This window comes from Monodon monoceros, unplaced genomic scaffold (genome assembly GCF_005190385.1).
Source record: "Monodon monoceros isolate NGI ecotype Baffin Bay Population unplaced genomic scaffold, NGI_Narwhal_1 Super_Scaffold_18, whole genome shotgun sequence".
Lineage (NCBI taxonomy): Eukaryota > Metazoa > Chordata > Mammalia > Artiodactyla > Monodontidae > Monodon > Monodon monoceros.
The window spans coordinates 107,503,512-107,525,108 of NW_021703774.1; the positions used below are offsets into that span (position 1 = coordinate 107,503,512).

Genomic DNA, 21,597 nt, shown 5'->3' on the forward strand with positions numbered 1-21,597 from the left:
CATGTGGGATCCTCCCGGACCGGGGCATGAACCCGTGTCCCCTGCATCGGCAGGCGGACTCTCAACCACTGCGCCACCAAGGAAGCCCTCTCACTGTGGTTTTAATTTGCATTTCCCTGATGACATGTGATGTGGAATATCTTTTCTTTTCAATACAGGGCTTTTACTGTATCTTTAAAGTATCACAAATATGTCTTGGGAATCATTCAGCATCTTGTTTCGGTAGCTGGACATCTTAAAACTTTTTCAGCAGCCTGCTGAACTGTTCCTTTTTCAGAGACGTAGATACTACCCAGAAATTTTCTGATATCCTTGTTTTTAACTGTTGTGGCTTGCTGAAAAAAAGCAGCTAAATTTGATTTAAGTCCACTGCTGTTTCCTTCAAGAATTAACGCATCTTTCTGGGCTTGAGATACGGAGCAAGCGACTCCTGGCCTCATCCAAACTTTGTGGATCTATTTTTCACCCAAGAAATTTTGGATTTCAACAAGAGACACATTCTTCTGAATAATAGCATTGATGGGGAAGTGAGCATACACAGCCTCATCTTGTGATGGAAGCCCAGGGTGACACTCTTGGTCATGCACTGTACGTGACTACAGATAGTGCTAGAGGTACCAGTCCCTTTCTACTTCCCCAACATTTGTCAGCCTGGAGCCTCTTCTTTTCTTTCCAAGGAAACTGAGTTCTACTTTGATGTGACTGAAATCCTTCTTCAGGATTCCTCAGGGGCCCTTCATAATAACGGTGTGTTCTTTCAGAGTAATGTCAATATTTTCTAGAATGTGGACAGCCTGATTGCTGAGAATGGTCTTCATTCTTGCAGTAGACGTGACAAAGACTTCATATGTTTATTTCCATCTGTATATCTTATTTGGTGAGTCTCATTAGGTCTTTGGCCCATTTTTTATTGGTTTGTTCATTTCCTTATTGTTGGGTTTTAAGAGTTCTTTGTATATTTTGGATAACATCCTTTATCAGATGTGTCTTTTGCAAGACATTCTCCCAGTCTCTGGGTTGTCTTCTCATTCTCTTGACATTGTCTGTTTTTTTAAACATCTTTATTGGAATATAATTGCTTTACAGTGTTGAGTTATTTTCTGCTGTATAACAAAGTGAATCAGTTATAAGCATACGTATATCCCCATATCCCCTCTCTCTTGCATCTCCCTCCCACCCTCTTTATCCCATCCCTCTAGGTGGTCGCAAAGCACCGAGCTGATCTCCCTGTGCTATGTAGCTGCTTCCCACTAGCTATCTGTTTTACATTTGATAGTGTACATATGTCAATGCTACGCTTTCACCTCGTCCCAGCTTACCATTCCACCTCCCCATGTACTCAAGTCCATTCTCTTGGTCTATGTCTTTATTCCTGTCCTGCCCCTAGGTTCATCAGAACCTTTTTTTTTTTTTTAGATTCCATATATATGTGTTCACATACAGTATTTGTTTTTCTTGTTCTGACTTACTTCACTCTGTATGACAGACTCTAGGTCCATCTACCTCACTACAAATAACTCAGTTTCGTTTCTTTTTATGACTGAGTAATATTCCATTGTATATATGTGCCACATCTTTATCCATTCAACTGTTGATGGACACTTAGGTTGCTTCCATGTACTGGCTATTGTAAATAGAGCTGCAGTGAACATTGTGGTGCATGAATTTTTCTGAATTATGGTTTTCTCAGAGTATATGCTGAGTAGTGGATTTGCTGGGCCTTATGGTAGTTCTATTTTTAGTTTTTCAAGGAACCTCCATACTGTTCTCCATAGTGGCTATACCAATTTACATTCACATCAACAGTGAAAGAGGGTTCCTTTTTCTCCACACCCTCTCAAGCATTTATTGTTTGTAGATTTTTTGATGATGGCCATTCTGACTGCTGTGAGGTGATACCTCATTGTGGGTTTGATTTGCATATCTCTAATGATTAGTGATGTTGAGCATCCTTTCATGTGTTTGTTGGCAATCTGTATATCTTCTTTGGAGAAATATCTATTTAGGTCTTCTGCCCATTTTTGGATTGGGTTGTTTGTTTTTTTGATATTGAGCTGCATGAGCTGCTTGTATATTTTGAAGATTAATCCTTTCTCAGTTGCTTCGTTTGCAAATATTTTCTCCCATTCTGAGGGCTGTCTTTTTGTATTTTTTATGGTTTCCTTTGCTGTGCAAAAGCTTTTAAGTTTCATTAGGTCCCATTTGTTTATTTATTTCCATTTCTCTAGGAGGTGGGTCAAAAAGGATCTTGCTGTGATTTATGTCAAAGGGTGTTCTGCCTATGTTTTCCTCTAAGAGTTTGATAGTGTCTGGCCTTATTAGGTCTTTAATCCATATTGAGTTTATTTTTGTGTATGGTTTTAGGGAGTGTTCTATTTCATTCTTTTACATGTAGCTGTCCAGTTTTCCTAGTACCACTTATTGATGAGGCTGTCTTTTCTCCATTATATACTCTTGCCTCCTTTATCAAAGATAAGGTGACCATAGGTGCGTGGGTTTATATCTGAGCTTTCTATCCTGTTCCATTGATCTATATTTCTGTTTTTGTTCCAGTACCATACTGCCTTGATTACTGTAACTTTGTAGTATAGTCTGAAGTCAGGGAGCCTGTTTCCTCCAGCTCCGTTTTTCTTCCTCAAGATTGCTTTGGCTATTCGGGGTCTTTTGTGTTTCCATACAAATTGTGAAATTTTTTGTTCTAGTTCTGTGAAAAATGCCAATGGTGGTTTGATAGGGATTGCATTGAATCAGTAGATTGCTTTGGGTAGTATAGTCATTTTCACAATGTTGATTCTTCCAATCCAAGAACAGTATATCTCTCCATCTGTTTGTATCATCTTTAATTTCTTTCTTCAGTGTCTTATAGTTTTCTGCATACAGGTCTTTTGTCTCCTTAGGTAGGTTTATTCCTAGGTATTTTATTCTTTTTTGTTGCAGTGATAGTGGGAGTGTTTACTTAATTTCTCTTTCAGATTTTTCATCATTAGTATATAGGAATGCAAGAGATTTCTGTGCATTAATTTTGTATACTCCTACTCTACCAAATTTATTGGTTAGCTCTACTAGTTTTCTGGTAGCATCTTTAGGATTCTCTATGTACAGTATCATGTCTTCTGCAAACACTGACAGTTTTACTTCTTCTTTTCTGATTTGGATTCCTTTTATTTCTTTTTCTTCTCTGATGGCCATGGCTAAAACTTCCAAAACAATGTTGAATAGTAGTGGTGAGAGTGGGCAACCTTGTCTTGTTCCTGATCTTAGAGGAAATGATTTCACTTTTTCACCACTGAGAGCGATGTTGGCTGTGAGTTTTTCATATATGGCCTTTATTATGTTGATGTTGGTTCCCTCTAGGCCCACTTTCTGGAGAGTTTTTATCATAAATCTGTGTTGAATTTTGTCAAAAGCTTTTTCTGCATCTATTCAGATGATCATATGGTTTTAATCCTTCAATTTGTTAATATGGTGGATCACATTGATTGATTTGCATATGTTGAAGAATTCTTGAATTCCTGGGATAAACCCCACTTGATCATGGTGTATGATCCTTTTAATGTGCTGTTGGATTCTGTTTGCTAGTATTTTATTGAGGATTTTTACATCTATGTTCATCAGTGATATTGGCCTGTAGTTTTCTTTTTTGTGACATCTTTGTCTGGTTTTGGTATCAGGGTGATGGTGGCCTCGTAGAATGAGTTTGGAAGTGTTCCTCCCTCTGCTATATTTTGGAAGAGTTTGAGAAGGATAGGTGTTAGCTCTTCTCTAAATGTTTGATAGAATTCGCCTGTGAAGCCATCTGGTCCTGGGCGTTTGTTTGTTGGAAGATTTTTAATCACAGTTTCAATTTTAGTACTTGTGATTGGTCTGTTTATATTTTGCATTTCTTCCTGGTTCAGTCTTGGAAGGTTGTGCTTTTCTAAGAATTTGTCCATTTCTTTCAGGTTGTCCATTTTAGTGGCATATAGTTGCTTGTAGTAATCTCTCATGATCCTTTATATGTCTGCAGTGTCAGTTGTTACTTCTTTTTCATTTCTAATTCTGTTGATTTGAGTCTTCTCTCTTTTTTTCTTTATGAGTCTGGCTAATGGTTTATTAATTTTGTTTATCTTCTCAAAGAACCAGCTTTTAGTTTTATTGATCTTTGCTATTATTTCTTTCATTTGTTTTTCATTTATTTCTGATCTGATCTTTATGATTTCTTTCCTTCTGCTAACTTTGGTGTGTTTTTGTTCTTCTTTCTCTAATTGCTTTAAGTGTAAGTTTAGGTTGTTTATTTGAGATATTTCTTGTTTCTTGAGGTAGGATTATATTGCTATAAACATCCTTCTTCAAACTGCTTTTGCTGCATCCCACAGGATTTGGGTCATCATGATTTCATTGTCATTTGTTTCTAGGTATTTTGGGATTTCCTCTTTGATTTCTTCAGTGATCTTTTGGTTATTTAGTAGCGTATTGCTTAGACTCCATGTGTTTGTATTTTTTTTTCTTGTAATTGATATCTAGTCTCATAGCACTGTGGTCAGAAAAGATATTTGATATAACTTCCATTTTCTTAAATTTACCAAGGCTTGATTTGTGACCCAAGATATGATCTATCCTGGAGAATGTTCCATGAGCACTTGAGAAGAAAATGTATTCTGTTGTTTTTGGATGGACTGTCCTATAAATATTAAGTCCATCTTATTTAATGTGTCATTTAAAGCTTGTGTTTCCTTTTTTATTTTCATTTTGGATGATCTGTCCATTGGTGAAAGTGGGCTCTTAATGTCCCCTACTATTATTGTGTTACTGTTGTTTTCCCCTTTTATGGCTGTTAGCATTTGCCTTATGTATTGAGGTGCTCCTATGTTGGGTGCATAAATATTTACAATTGTTAAATCTTCTTCTTGGATTGATCCCTTGATCATTATGTAGTGTCCTTCTTCGTCTCTTGTAATAGTCTTTATTTTAAAGTCTATTTCGTCTGATATGAGAATTGCTACTCCAGCTTTATTTTGATTTCTATTTGCATGGAGTATCTTTTTCCATCCCCTCACTTTCAGTCTGTATGTGTCCCTAGGTCTGAAGTGAGTCTCTTATGGACAGCATATGTACAGGTCTTGTTTTTGTATCCATTCCACCAGTCTATGTCTTTTTGTAGGAGCATTTAATCCATTTACATTTAAGGTAATTGTCGATATGTATGTTCCTATTACCATTTTCTTGTTTCTTTTGGGTTTGTTTTTATAGGTCTTTTCCTTTTCTTGTGTTTCCTGCCTAAAGAAGTTCCTTTAGCATTTGTTGTAGAGCTATTTTGGTGGTGCTGAATTCTCCTAACTTTTGCTTGTTTGTAAAGGTTTTGATTTCTCCATCAAATCTGAATGAGATCCTTGCTGGGTAGAGTAGTGTTGGTTGTAAGTTTTTCCCTTTCATCACTTTAAATATGTCCTGCCACTCCATTCTGGCTTGCAGAGTTTCTGCTGAAAGATCAGCTGTTAACCTTATGGGGATTCCCTTGTATATTAAGTGCTGCTCTTCCTTTGCTGCTTTTAATATTTTTTCTTTGTATTTAATTTTTGGTAGTTTGACTAATATGTGTCTCGGCATGTTTCTCTTTGGGTGTATCCTGTGTGGTACTCTCTGTGCTTCCTGGTCTTGATTGACTATTTCCTTTCCTATATTAGGGAAGTTTTTGACTATAATCTCTTCAAATATTTTTTCAGACCCTTTCTCTTTCTCTTCTTTTTCTGGGACCCCTATAATTCGAATGTTGGTGCATTTAATGTTGTCCCAGAGGTCTCTTAGACTGTCCTCAATTCTTTTCATTCTTTGTTCTTTATTCTGCTCTCTGGCAGTTATTTCCACCATTTTATCCTCCAGCTCACGGATCCATTCTTCTGCCTCAGTTATTGTGTTATTGATTCCTTCTAGAATTTTTTTAAATTTCAGTAATTGTGTTATTCATCAATGTTTGTTTGCTCTTTAGTTCTTTTAGATCCTTTTTAAAGTTTCTCATGTTTTCTCCATTCTGTTCCCGAGATTTTGGATCATCTTTGGTATCATTATTCTGAATTCTCTTTAAGTTAGGTTGCTTATTTCATCTTCATTTGTTTGGTCTTGGTAGGTTTTTACCTTGCTCCTTTGTCTGTAACAATTTTTTTTGTCGTTTCTTTTTTTTTTTTTTTTTTTTGCTGGGTGGTGCTGTTTTCCTATCTTACTGGTTATTTGGCCTGAGACGTCCATCACTGGAGTTGCAGGCAGTTGGATAGAGATGGGTCTTGGTGCTGAGATGAGGACCTCCAGGAGGCCTCACTCCAATTGATATTTCCTGGGGTCTGAGGTTCTCTGCTAGTCCAGCAGTTTGGACTCAGAGCTCCCACCACAGGAGCTCAGGCCTGACCTCTAGCCTGGGAACCAAGATTCCGCAAGCCAGTTGCTGGGGGTTCCTCCTGTCCCCTTAGGTGTCCATGGCCCCCCACTGGTGCCTGGTAGGTACCCTAGTTGTGAGGAGACACAAATTCCATGTCCTCCTAGTATGCCATGTTGACTCCGCCCCCTCTTGACATTGTCTTCTGCAGAACAAAGTTTTTAATTTGAATGAAGTCCAGCTTATTAATTATTTCTTTCATGGATGATGCTTTTGATTTGTATCTAAAAGTCATCACTTTACCCAAGGTCATCTAGATTTCCTTCTGTGATATCTTATAGGAGTTTTATAGTTTTGCATTTTACATTTAGGTCTATGATGCATTTTTAGTTAATTCTCACAAATGGTGTAAAGTCTGGGTCTATATTAATTCCTGGGTTGTGCAAGTACCTTATAATAACAAAATAATCCTGATTTCTCCCTCCCTTTTCTTGTGTCATTTCTGTCATTCATTTTACTTATATATAAACATACATAAGCATATGTATACACACACACATATTAAAGATATATAGATAAGCATACTTAATCACATACATTGTTGCTTTTGTTATTTTGAACAAATATTTGTCAAAAGAATAAAGATAAAGAAAAACAAAAACAAATTTTACCTTCACTATTCCTTCTTTGATGCACTTCCTTTCTTTTGGTAGACCCGAGTTCCTGACCCATATCATTTTTCTTCTCTCTAAAGAACTTTTTTTTAACATTTCTTGCAAGGCAGGTCTACTAGCAAAATATTCCTTCAATTTTTGTTTGCCTGAGAAAATCTTTATTCCCGCTTCAGTTTTGAAGGACAATTTTGCAGGGTACAGCATTCTAATGTGGTAGGTTTTTTCTTTCAACATCTTCAATATTTCATCCCACTCTTCTTTCTTGCATGATTTCTGAGAAGTTGAATATAATTCTTATCTTTGTTTCTCTGTAAGTAAGTGTTTCCCCCCACCCCTCCCCCACCCCCAGCTTCTTTCAGGAATTGTTCTTTGATTTTGTGTTGTTTGAAAATGATATGCCTAGGTGGAGAGGTTTTTTTTGTTTTTATTTTAGTTTTTGTTTTTGTTTTCATTTATCCTGCTTGGTGTTCTCTGGGTTTCCTGGATATGTGGTTTGGTGTCTGACATTAACTTGGGAAATTCTTAGTCATTATTGTTTCAATTAGTTCTTCTGTTTCTTTCTTAGTTTCTTCTTCTGGTATTCCTATTGCACACATGTTACACCTTCTGTAGTTGTCCCACAGTTCTCGGATATTCACTTCTGTTTTTTTTTATTTGTTCTTTTTAACTTTTGGAAGTTTCTATTGCTGTATCCTCAAGCACAGAGATTCTTTATTCAGCTGTATCCAATCTACTAACAAGCCCATCACAGGCATTCTCCATTTGTTTTACTGGTTTTGACCTCAAGCTTTTCTTTTTGTTTTTTTTCTAAGGATTTCCATCTCTGTTTACATTGCCCATTTGTTCTTTCATTCTGTCTACTTTATCCACTAGATCCCTTAGCATATTAATCATAGTTGTTTTAAATTCTTGGTGTGATAATTCCAACACCAGCAATGTTAGCAGGAAAACAGGTTGCATCCTAATTTCTTTTGATATTTGTTAGGTAAATAAAGCAGCTCAGTATTTCGGGGAGCCCTAAGACATTATTCAGCTTCTGGGACACATGTCTGGTTCTGATGTGTGATCTGTCTCTTAAGAAAAGTGAGTTGTTTTTTTTTTCTATGTAGTATACCTTGTAATTTTTTCTTGATAACTGGACATGATGTACCTCGTAAAAGAAACTTCTGTATATAGGCCTTTAGTAATGTGGCAGTGATGTGTGGGAAGAGATGGACAGTTCTATAGTCCTATTTTTAGGACTCAGTCTCTTGCCTCTGGACTTTGAACTTAACAAGTATTTTTCTCCCCGCTTAGGTGGGACAGGATGGGATGGAGTTGGGTATTTCCCTTCCAGGCCAGTTAGACTCTGATAATACCTCAGCAGATTACCTCTGGTTAACTAGTTTCCCCTGGGGGCAGGCCTTATTAAGAACAGCTGTGTTTTGATGCTCTGACCTATTTCAAAATGGCTCCTTTTCCCCCTCCCCTGCTGGAAGCCTGAGGGGATTTTTCTTAGATATTTGCTGTGAGAAACTGGTCAAGTTCTTGGAGGTAAAACTCACAAAATTTGGGGCACTCCCTAAGACTGGGTCCCCTGTAGTTTTTAACTCTTAGAATTGTCCACATTGAGCCTTCTTTAATTGATTAATTACAGTTCAGGTTTTCCTACCCTGGCACTGGTTCCCACAGTAGTTTCTGCTCAAGAATCTCTGCTCAGGTAAGCTGTGACTCCCTGCATTTGCTTGTCTGTCTCTCCAATATTAGGGGCAGTGGTTTGCCCTGTGTTCTCCCTCTCTTATGAATCCAAGAAGCAATGCTTGTTTTTCAGTCTGTTCAGCTTTTTACTTGTTAGCACTGAGTGGTGATTTCCAAGATTCTTACGTGTGGAACTGAAAACAGTGTTCCTGGGTTTTTGCCCTGGCTGGAGGGATTTGTGAATCTCCAAGCTACCTGGGTCCCAGCTGAGATATACTGTGTGCTATAAGTGGTCTTCCACCTGACCAACCAGGCCCAGGAAAAACACTCACATGCAGAAGAGTCTTCCCTGCTTAGAAAATATGATGGGGTCCTGCCTGAGATGAGACCTATATATATACAGTGGTCCCTGGTATCTGTGAGGGATTGGTTCTAAGACCCCCTGCAGATTCCAAAATCTGAGGATACTCAAATCCCTTATATGAAATGGCATAGTATTTGCATATAGCCTCCACAATCCTCTTGTATACTTTAAAGCAACTCTAAATTACTTATAATACCTAATACAATGCAAATGCAATGTAAGTAGTTGTAAATACAATATAAATGCTATGGAAGGCAGTTACACTAACCACGATACCATCAACGCCTCTGTAAATGCTATGTAAATAGTTGCTAGAGTGTTGCAAATTCATTCTACTTTCTACCTCTGTGAATTCACTGCTATAGATAACTCATATGGGTGGAGTCTTAACATATTTGTCATTTTGTGAATGGCTTATTTCTATTAGTATAATGTCTTCAGGTTTCTTCCATGTTGTAGCATGTGTCAGAATTTCCTTCCTTTTAAAGGCTGAATACTATCATAGCATAAATATACCATGTTTTGTTAAACCATTCATCCCTCATTGGACATTTGGGTTGCTTCTGCCTTTTAACTATTGTAAATAAAGCTCTATGAACATGAGTGTACAAATATCTGTTCAAGTCTTTGTTTTCAGTTATCTTCGGTATATACTCAGAATTGGAATTGCTGGATTGTATGGTAATTTTATTTTAATTTTTTTTTGAGGAATTGCTATGCTATTTTCCTCAATGGCTATCCCATTTTACATTCCCCCCAGCAATGCACAAGGGTTCAATTTCTCCACATCCTACAAATACTTGTTATCTTCCTTCCTTCCTCCCTCCCTACCTCCCTCTCTCCCTTCCTTCCTTCCTTCTTTTTTTCTTTCTTAATGGTAATAGCCATCCTAATGGGTATAAAGTGGTATCTCACTGTGGTTTTGATTTTCATTTCCCTCATGATTAGTTATATTGTTCATCTTTTCATGTGCTTATTGACCATTTGTATATCTTTAGAGAAATGTCTGTTCAAGTCTTTTGTCCATTTTCTAATCAGCTTGCTGGTTTTTGAGTTGGGTCAGAAATCTGATTTTTTTTTAATGGTCTTCACCAAATGTTAAATAGTAGTTACCAGATAAACATTTTTTAAAATACTGTGAAAAAAACGTGGAGGTCAAATCCCATCAGCCAGGTGGCTCTGGCCCGAGTACTGCCAGTTCACTGCCTCTGCTTTAGACAGGTATGGATGGTTCTGAGGGGCGTAGTCCAGAAAACAAAGCATAGTGAGAAGGACCAAATGAAGGGCATTCACTGTTTAACACATAGTGCTTTCCAGAGTCCCATTTCTTCTTTTTTATTACCAAAGCCAAAATCCATATGCCTTACCTGTGCTCACCATGGCAATGAAAGCAAATGGCATATTTGACTTTATTTAAGGGAGGGCCTTACTTGGTGGGTAGTCAGAGAAAACTTCTCATCAACTGAATGTGAAGTATTAAAGACCTTTGTCCCATTTTACAACTTTCCACCAAAGAATATTCCCTTGTCAAACATCTGTTGATTCACTGACTGTTTACAGGAAGAGAAAATGGCACATTGATATGAAACTATATTAACTAGATAACTCGAGACAGCAACTGACCTCCATACTGATCTCTTCTGGCACTGGCGGGAAAGGTGCTTCAAGGGGGCTCAGTGGAACCGACCTGGACTGGAAGGCCCTGGGACTGATTTCTGCCCCACTACTATCTTGCTGTGTGACCTGCCGTACTGACTTCTGTTTCTTCCCCTATAAGATGGGCTTAATAGCACCTCCTTGGAGGGGCTTTTGGAAGGAGTAAAAGATTTTTTTTTTTAAGTGGAAGTGCTTTTTAGATGTAATGTTCTATGCAGGGCTAACCTTCGAACTGTCCTTTTTCCAAGTCCCCATAGTCCTGGGAACAAGAGTGGGAGTGGGTGACACTTGCCCTGAAGTACAGTCTGGGCCTCCTTGAGTGTTAAAACTTAGCACCTTGCCCCCTGAAGGTCAGTCAAGTTTTTTTCTGCTGTAAGCATTATTGTCCTTGACATTTTCCATTTGGCAGCCTGCATGCCTCCACCTGACTTGCTGGGAAGCCACAACCATCCTCTCTAACACATCCCTGGCAAAGATACTGCTGTGGTCAGCCAGGGTGGCCCTGGTGTTTTGCGACCCACACCAGGACACGCTTAGTACTTGCCCCTCAAGCTCCTGCCCAACCCGCTCAGGACTCAGAAGTACCTCCCCACAAGCGAGCACAGTTCTTCAGGCCAAAGTCTCTGAAACTCAAGCAAAGTACAGGGTCTTTAAAGACAGAAAACATTCTCACAGATCCTGAGAATACATTCGAGGACCTCTAGGAATCTTTGGGTCCCAGTGGAGGGAGCAGTGTTCTTGGATACCCAGTGATGGAAAACAGGAAGGCACATGACTGAGACAGACATGGCCTTCCACACCCCAGACCCTCTCCCGGCTGTGCTAGGAGAGAGCTGCCAGCTGTGTCACCTTGGGCAAGTTTATCAGCATCTTGAGCTTCAATATACTCTTCTGTAAAATTAGAGTGATAATATCCATCTTATCAGTATGATGAGAGGGCTAAATGGGATATCAAACTAAAAGTGCCTGGTATTCGGAGGGAGCTTAAAAAGTTAATTCTTCAACAGCTTAGAGGTGGAGAAGAGTACCAAGGGTGGGGCTGGGAAGTGTTTGCCAGGTACCAGCCAGAGGAGCAGCCTGCACATTCTTCATCTCCAAGGAGCCAGGGTCTAAGTACTGGGTATTCTTAGGCCACCTAGTGAGTTTCCTATCCTTGGTGGCTGGTTTCCTGAGGTGTGGGAAGGTTGTAGCACCAAGAGTCAGTGTCCTACAGGCCCATTCTCTGTCCATCTTCACCACTTCTCCCGGGGGGCTTAGGAGCCCTGGTATGAGTACAGCTCCTGGGTGTCTGCCTGATGGCCAAATTGTCCCAGAATGGGTAGGAAGATTGGGCTCTTCGCTGTGCATTTCTTCACAGATGACCATGGCTATCATTATTCAGGGCTGAGCCCGTGGAGAAAATCGTGTAACTGTGCAGATTAGGGCCATGACAAATTCATGGTTTTCAAAATCTGCTAACCATTAGCGATCCTTTTGTTACGGGCCAGCTCCTTCTCCTGTTTCCCTCAGCTGCTCTTCCAAACCTTAACCCTTGCCCACAAGTCTCCTAACTTACCTCTACCCCCACCCTCTCTGAACATGGACTGGCCTTCACTTTTCCAGGAAAACCAGTGTGCTAGGTACCGACCTTCCCATTCTCACCCCGCATCTTCAAAGTTGTCCACCTGGCAGCAATCCTTCCCTCTTCCCCTCCAGCCTGAAGAGATGGGAGGCCTGTTCTTCTGTTCAAGGGCACTCCTTCTGTAGTGAACTCTTGTTCTTTTTGCCTCAACCATGTCCCTTCTTCTGTCTAAGAAGCCCAATTGCCTTTTTGGAATGATCCTTTTCCTTTCTTAATCCATGTGGTTGAGTTGGCGTTGACCCTACCCCAACTCCTGCTCCAGAGAGGACATGTGACCAGTTTGGGGCCAATCAAAACACACCAACTTTCTGGCCACAGAAATAGGTCAGAATGAGCACATAACTGAAACCTGAGCCCCTCAGAGTCAGTCCAGAGACTCTTGGCAGAGCCATTGAGATGTAGTTTATTTTACTGAAACCATTGACCTCATGAGCCATGTAATAATGGAGATGAGGGCACCATATTTGCTACTACATGGGTCCAGACTGCTTGAGAAAAGTGGGACTGGGAGGGAGAGAGATGCCCGACAACATTTTGTTGAGTCTTTGGAGGCAGCCATGCCCGGATATTTTTCAGTTAAATGAATTAGTCAGTTCTCTTTTTCTCTTAAGCAGGTTGGGTTACTGGCACTTCCAACTAAAGAGGCCTGAAAGAAAACACCCTCTCTTCTAAATCCTAATGTCACTAGGAAAGGACTATATCTGTGTCTGTGTTGTTCATTCCAGCACTTACGACAGTGCCTGGCACAGAGTAAGTGCTCAATAAATATCTATTAACTAACACTACCTGTAACTAGTGTTGATGGTCCCATCTCTTTACCTCACATCCATCTTTGTTCCTTTATCATTTTCCTTCCTGTGTTTTAAGCCTCTCCTTTCCTCAGACATTGTATATGTTCAAGTCCCCTTAATCCTATAAATAGAGCCAAGCACATAACAACAGAACAAAAATCTTCCTTCCTTATGGCATTTCTTTCTAGCACCCTGACCTACTTTTCCATCTCATCTGAGCTTTTCAAAAACATATTCTTAGCTCACTGCAACCTGGCTTCTGTCCCAACTGTTTCAACGATGTCACACTCATCAGTGACATGAAAGCACGTAGTCAGACTCTCCACCAGCAACTCATTACTGTCTGCACAGCCAACTGATCCCCCTTCTTCCTAGGAGGCAGGATGTCCCTCAGAATCCCAGACCCCACCCACTGAATCTCAGCTCACAGCTCTTCCCTTTGCCTGAAAGTTATGCTTGAAGTCTAGCCTTCCTTTAGCAGAGCATCTGGAATTCTGTTCCTGCATTGGAACTGCTGCAGCACACGCTCTTTCTCCTTGGTCTTTGTATATTGCCCCATATGTCAAAGTAGGTCAGGTCTCTGTTATCCAGGGCGTCAGGGGCCTACACTGATGTCACATTTTGACCTTTGGACTTACACCAAGTGGAGGCTGGTCATTGTGGCTCAGCCATCCCCCATGGCTGGCACTCTCGGCCCAATCATTTTCAGAGGCCAGTCTTCTAGGTCAGCCCTTCAGGTGTTGAACTGGGAATATTTGTGCCACCTCTAGGATTAGGTTAGGGATAAATTTCTTTGTATTTGGGTTATTGTACTATTACCAAAGGCCATTTCAGGAAAGGGACTATGAAAGAAAGTGCCTTGTCACATTGATCCAGGAACCCCTCTGAAGGTTAATCCTGGCTTGTTCTGATGACCTAACAATAGTGGAGGATTCTAGGCATCTAAGTCGAAAATTATGACTTCATCCATATCACAAGTGAACGTGCACAAATGAATAATTTATAGAAGCTTTAGAGGTAAATGCTCTCTGTTCATCCTGCTAGCTTTGGAAGACAACAGAGTCCTCCAGTGGCTCCATCTCTTTCATTTATCCATTCAGCAAACATTTGGCAAGCATCTACCACCTGCATGGAGTTTATTAACCACATAGGGACAAAAATCATGTAGATAAATAGCTTTAATAAAATGTACCATTAAATTTCAAACAGGTTTCCTTCTGTTAAAGGCCACATGGAGCCTTAAGAGTAAGAGTTAAGTCAACAACAATGAAATACTCATTTAATCTGGTAAAACACCAGCTCATCTCATTCCGTGATGACTAAACTTGGCCTCACATCAGAGTCTAGACCAGTGGCCTGGGGTGGACCCTAGGAACTAGGATTTCTAACAATGCCCCTGAGTGATTCAGATGTGCCCCTGAGTTTGGACATCATGGGTGTATTTTCTCCTTTGCCTTCAAAACTGGACTTGACATCTCGGTGTCATTTGATGGTATCTCCTTCTTGAAAATGGGTCATTTCTTGATTCTCTAACTGCACCCCCTCTGGTTCTCTACTATCCCTTTTTCTCAGACTCTTTGCCTGCTACTTCTTTTCTATCAGCCACTTCTTAGTTTTCTATGGCTGTCGAAACCTCAAACTTAGTGTCTTGAAATAACACAAATTTATTATTTTACTGTTCTGTAGGTTAGAAGTCCAATGTGGGTCTCAGCAGGGCTGCGTTTCTTTCTGGAGACTCTAGGGAAGGATCCATTTCCTTGCCTTTTCCAGCTTCTAGCGGCTCATGGCCCTTCTCTGTCTTCAAAGCCAGTAATGGCTGGTGGAATCTTTCTCACATTTCATTGCTCTGACCATGTGTCTGTAGTCACATCTCCTTCTCTGACCCTCCTCCTTTCTTCCTCTTCCACTTTTAGGGGCTCTTCCCTTCCTGCATCTTCACAGCCAGCGGCATGAGGCTGGGTCCTTCTCACACTGCATCACTCTGACCTCTTCTGTCTCCTGCTTCCACTTTTAAAGATTTTTGTGATTATATTGGGCCCACTTGAGTAGTCAGTAATACTCTCCCTATTTTAAGGTCTGCTAGTGTGCAACCTTCCGGGGATTTGGATGTGGATGTCTTTGGGGGAAGGCATCATTCTGCTGCTGCGGGGCCCTTTGTTGTTGTTGTTGTCTAGCCCTCCCTTTGCAAACTCAGGCTTTCTTGGGGCCCAACAGGCCATATAAGTAAGTGAATCAGGACAGAGAGACAGTGGTGAACTGGATGCCCCTTTTAAATGGGCAGCAGCTGATCTACTATGGCCATTTTTTGCTATGTGAGAATGTGGTCCCAGTGTTGCCGGATCTTCTGATTTTTTAAAAGCCAGAATTTTAGATTTCCTTTCTTTGTTATATCTCCCAGTGTTTAAATGTTGCCAATAAATTTATCTATTTAAAAGTATTACACAAGCCAAACCAAAAACATCTACTGGTATACTTGGCCTTGAGCTCTCCATCTGTAACTTCTGCCCTGCACATTACCCCTGAAACAATCACATTATACCTAAGGATTCAACCACCCCCAAGCTATGCTGGATGACTCCCAAACCTATGAGTCCATCTAGACCTCTCTGATGAGCTGAGAACATCTCTGATTACATTCCCCGTGGCCACACCCACTTGTGATCTCCCTGCACAAATCTGCTTCTCAAGCCTGAAACATGGGGGTCCTTTACTTTCTGATCTAATGGTCACCAAGTGCCATTATTCATCCCCTTCTTTGCATTTTATGGGGGACTTTGATTGCCCCTTTTACTGGATTATTGTAACACTCTTTATACTCATCCCTTAGGATCTATTCTTCATCCTTACCTGATTCCAGCCTAAGCTCTAAAATGCATCATAGGGCACATCATCTTTCTCTTCTACTTAACATCCTTCAGTCGTTTTCAGGAACCCACAGGATAAGGTCCAAAGTTCTCAATATGGCCTTCCATGCCTCTCATGATGGCAGCCTGCATTACCTCTTCAACCTCACTTTTAAAATAAATTTATTTATTTTATTGGCTGCATTGGGTCTTCATTGCTGCATGCGGGCTTTCTCTAGTTGTGGCAAGTGGGGGCTGCTCTTCGTTGCGGTGCATGGGCTTCTCATTGCGGTGGCTTCTCTTGTTGCGGAGCACGGGCTCTAGGTGCTTGGGATTCAGTAGTTGTGGTACACAGGCTCAAGTAGTTGTGGCACGCAGGCTCAGTAGTTGTGGCGCACGGGCTTAGTTGCTCTGTGGCATGTGGGATCCTCCTGGACCAGGGATCAGACCCATGTCCCCTGCATTGGCAGGTGGATTCTTAACCACAGCGCCACCAGGGAAGTCCCATCACTTTCCCATTGCCGTCTGGGATGCCAGTATTACAGAACAGTAATTGCAGTGCCCTGTGTACATGATGTGGCTTAACACCTGCTCTTCCCTTTGCCTGGAATGCCCTTCCCCACTGATATCCCAGGAGACCTACTCATCCTTAAAGCAAAGCTCAGATCTTATCTGTGAGACATTCCCTGACTCCTTCTCCCTTTCCACAGTGCTTCCTCCCAGGTTTCACTGCTTTACTTATGCATTTTTTATTGAACCTGTCTCACGTGATTTTAAGTATTTGTTCACATATATGTCTCCCATCTTTGTGTCTTATAATTTTTGTGTCATGAGTACTTAACACAGGGCCTCACAACAGACACGCCTAATAATATTTCTGAATGAACAAATAAATGAATTAAGGAACCATGCTAGACAGATAGCATCTATCCTATTTATAATCAAAATTACCCCAAGGAGTTGTAATTCTTTGATGAGTTTCTCATTCCTCCCTTCAAATAAGTTTCTATCTTCCACCAGCTGCAGAAGCTCTTTGAATGATTTAAAATGCAGAATTCAAAATTGGCTGCCAAGAAACGCCACTTCCTTTCCTTTCTAGAATAACGTGATTTTCCCCGTGACCCAGACAAAACAACAACCTTTGGCTAATGTTTCATTTAAAGAGGATTTTTCAGGGAAAAGGAGGGTTAGCTAGAGTGGATTTTAGCTTTTCTCATTTCCCCAGTATTCCCTAGGTGTTCCTTCCAGGTGTGAAGACTCTCTTCTGTCTAGATGCACAGGAGAAAGCCACTCCAGGTCAGGAGTTTAATCCCATGGTGATGCCACCTCAGGAAGTGCCAGGACCCTGTGAACCTTGCAGGCTCCTGCAACACAGTCATAGATCTGGGGAAGGATGACAATTTACAAGAAGTTTCTCTCTCAGACAGAGAGCAGATTAGTCATCTTTCTAAAAATGGGAGGAACAGGCACAAAGCAGCACTTGTCTTCTCGGGGAGCCTGGCCAGCAAAGCTTGTAGACCGACTGGAAGAGCTGGGCTAAGATCAGCCTCGAGGCTGGTCTCAATCTCACAGTCACTTACAATTGGCCCAAGTGTAGTAGGGCAGATGCCAGGGGCAAAAAAGAAAATCCAGTTCCCGGACCCACATTGCTCTTCAGTTAGTTACCAGACAGCAATCACCTTTTTGATGTCCGAGGTTTTTCTCTTCTCCTGCGTCCCTGGTATATCAGCTCCCACTGCTCCTTGAGGGAAAGGGACAAGGGGGAAAAGAATGAACATCCAACTGTACACCTAATGTGAACCAGGAAATGCATTAGATGCTTTAGAGGCTCTCCTTTTTTAATATTTTAATTTTATTTGCATTCTTAAATCTCCATTTTATAAGTGAGGAGACAGGACCAGTGAGGCCAAGTAACTTGCTCGATTCTACACAACCAGGAAATGGTAGGGCTGAGATATTATTCCAGGTAGGTGTTATTTTAAAGCCCATGCTTGTTCCACTTACGATGCAGCAGATATAGGAAAATAGTTGTAAAATCTAATTTTTGTGCTTGTGTACCAAAATTGACAGCTTATGTTAGCTCATCCAGTTTATAGTCTTATTGGGCTAATGTGCCCAGAGTGTTCTCAGGCCAACATTCAGGCAATCAGTCAACATACATTCAGTGAAGGGGCTACCAGATTGATCCAAAGAGACACAAGACTTGGCCCTGACCTGCCAGGACTTACAGGCTGTCTGGCAAGATGAAGAAAGTAAGGAGTAATGCAAGAGTACTGTGATAGCATAGGAGCTGTAACAAGTAAGCATGTCGGCAACTCTGGACATTTCTACCGTGACACCCATGACGGTGATGACCTCATATGTGACACACTCCCCTGGGTGTTTGTGGGGTCACAGCTGTCACGTCTCCTCTTTTGCCCACTTAAAGTGTGTTAGACTGCAAGTAATTGAGAGGATGTTGTCAAAGAGATTACTTGAATCAAAAAGGATCTTTGGTAGTTTAATTACTAATAACTAAATATCAGTTGCCATCTTACAATAGATGACAGTACATCCATGTGATTCTAATGTGCCTGAGAATCGCTGCAGGGGGGCAGCTGAGTATCTCCTGTGGACAAAACAGGCTGTGAGCTGAGAGGAGGGGGACCTTGATGGGGCCGGAGCAGACTGGGGTGTCTTCCAGGAATGAGCAGATGATGTAGACTCAAGTCTAGCATTGTGCCTGGCATGTGGAGGAGATTCACGAATGAACTGAACTGAAAAACGCAGGGCACACAATGCCAAAGACCTACAGATGCTGGCCGGTCACCAGGTCCAGCACGAGGCAGGACTGTCTTCCTCCAATGCAATGAAGACACAAAGGTAAGCCCTCCTGCTCCCTCCCTGCAGCTACAGTATCTCAGATAGAGAATCAGGCAGACTGAATTTCCGGAAGGAACTGCATGATTTATCAGACTGGATTATGTTTTAAATTGAATAACATGAAAACTGTTTCCTGCCTTAGCCAGAGAGTAGGGGCTAGAAGCGGGGTGGGGTGGCGGGAGATCAGATTAAGAAGGGATAAAATAAAGGGGCAACCCTAAGTGGAGTGTGAAATAAATTTTGTGACTCAATAACATTTATATTGCTACTTGCTGGTTTTTCAACTTTAGATATTCCCTTATGCCACTCCATTGTGTTTTCTCCCTTTTCATCTTAATTTTTGATAGTTAACAACACTGTCTTTAGCTCTTCTACTGGTACCTTTGTGTAACTTCAAATTATATACTTAAATCTCCCTTTCTTGTCCCATGAACTTTCAGGGATGTCCCCAAATTCCCATCATGTAAGATAAGGGCACTTTTCTATCCATTACACGTTTCGCCTTCTAATTTCTGTCATTTGGATAATTAACGTTTATCTTCTGTAACTATACTCGAGTCTTTTTTTTTCTTTTTTTTTTTGTGGTACGCGGGCCTCTCACTGTTGTGTCCTCTCCCGTTGCGGAGCACAGGTCCTGGACGCGCAGGCTCAGCGGCCATGGTTCACGGGCCCAGCCACTCCGCGGCATGTGGGATCTTCCTGGACCGGGGCACGAACCCGTGTCCCCTGCATTGGTAGGCGGACTCTCAACCACTGCACCACCAGGGAAGCCCTCAAGTCTTATTTTACATTATATGTAGGTTGATTCGAAATGGTTGAGAATCAAAAATAAAGTTGTTCCTTTGAGCATGAAATACTTTCCCCTGCAGGGCCACATGTCAATACCATGATGCCAGCACCTCCAGGAGCAGAGCTGCTGTTGTAACAAATTTCTCTAAGCTGAGCACGACACAACACAGTTGCTTAATAGCTTATTAAAACAACACACACCTATAGTTTGGGGAGTCAGAAGTCCTCCAGGAGTCTCACTGGGTTAAAATCAAGGTATCAGCAAGGCTGGTTTCTTCTGGAGGCTCTAGGGGAGAAAATTTGTCTCCCTGCCTTTTCCAGCTACTAAAGGTCACCTACATTCCCTGGCTCGTGGCGCCTTCGTCCGTTTTCAAAGCAGGTAACACTGCATTTCTCTGGTCCTTCTTCCCTCATCACATTTCTTTCTGACCACAGCCCATAAAAGTTGTCTGTTATTAAGGACTCATATGATCTGATTGGGCCTACCTGGATAATCCAGGATAATCTGCCCATCTCAGATTCCATAATCTTAATCACATTGCAAAGTCCCTTTTGCTATGTAAGGTAACATGTGCACAGGTTCCAAGGATTAGGGCATGGACATTGTTGAGGAGTCATTCTGCCTACCACACAAAAATGAAATGTTCCTGGTGTTGAGAAAAAATGGATTCTACTTCTCATGCTCCATCAGTTGCTCAAAATCCACACCACACATTAATGTGCTTCATTTTTAGACTACAATTTTCTTATTTAGGTTTTTTATTGTTTTTAGTAGAGCCTTTATTTTTCTGTCTTTCTTAAAAGAAGTGTATTTTCTCTTTACCAAATCCTTAATACCTACCTGCTTTTCTCTTCCATCCTATGCATTATTAATATCACCTAATTCTTCTTCTCTTTTTTTTTTTTTTCTTTGAATTGAGGTAAAGTTGAGTCTTCTTTTTTTTTAAACCTGTTTTTTTGGAACTCACCCAATTCTTGTTCTAGTTGGGAGCAGTTGTTCTCTAGGTCCATTGTTCTGTCTTCACTTTGGGTTTCTTGTCCTTGAACTCTTGGTATGAGCCCACCGTTTCATATATTCTACATCTTCATATTTGTTGTTTTTCACTCCAGTCCCCAAGCAGCTTCTCATGAAACAATACATGGAAGATAACCTCTCTGAGTTCTTACATGTGAAAAATGACCTCTCTCAGTCTTTTGCATTGCTTCGTTGTCTTGTATTCATTTCTATTACTTTGATTCTGATTCTGAGTATGATTTGGCTTTCTAAAAAAAATTGTCATTTATATTTTTTCTGTGAATTATTCATTTTCTTTTTTCAAAATTTTAGTTGGATTATCTTCTACTAGAGCTCTATTTATATATAGTGAAGATTAATCCTTTGTAATACATATTGCAAAATTTTCTTCCAGAATAATGTTTATTAAAAATTTTTGGAGCTTTTTGTTTCATATATTTTATTTATTTATTTTTTATTTTTTGTGGTACACGGGCCTCTCACTGTTGTGGCCTCTCCCGTTGTGCAGCACAGGCTCCGGACGCGCAGGCTCAGTGGCCATGGCTCACGGGCCCAGCCGCTCCGCGGCATGTGGGATCTTCCCGGACTGGGGCACAAACCCATGTCCCCTGCATCAGCAGGTGGACTCTCAACCACTGCACCACCAGGGAAGCCCTATTTCATATATTTTAAATTTATGGTTTAAATTTACAGTGTTCAGTCTTTTCCTTCATGGCTTCAGGGTTTTGGGTTTTGTTTAGGAAGACTTACATATTCCAAGTTATACAAATGTTATTCTGATTTTTTCTAATAAATGTGTACTTCTATTGTTTACATTTTATTTTTAATCCATCTGGAATTTAATTCTGTGTTTGTTATAATTTGTTAAAATTTTCAAACAAATCAACACCTTTTAGATATTTATTCTATCTTTTCCCCCACTGTTTTAAATACAATCTGCATTAGATTATAAACTTTTA

General features: G+C 40.8%; 1 pseudogene; it reads right to left on the reverse strand.

The window, feature by feature from the left end:
* Window positions 1-206: 206 nt before the first annotated feature.
* Window positions 207-818, reverse strand: LOC114897949 (annotated as a pseudogene).
* Window positions 819-21,597: the final 20,779 nt, after the last annotated feature.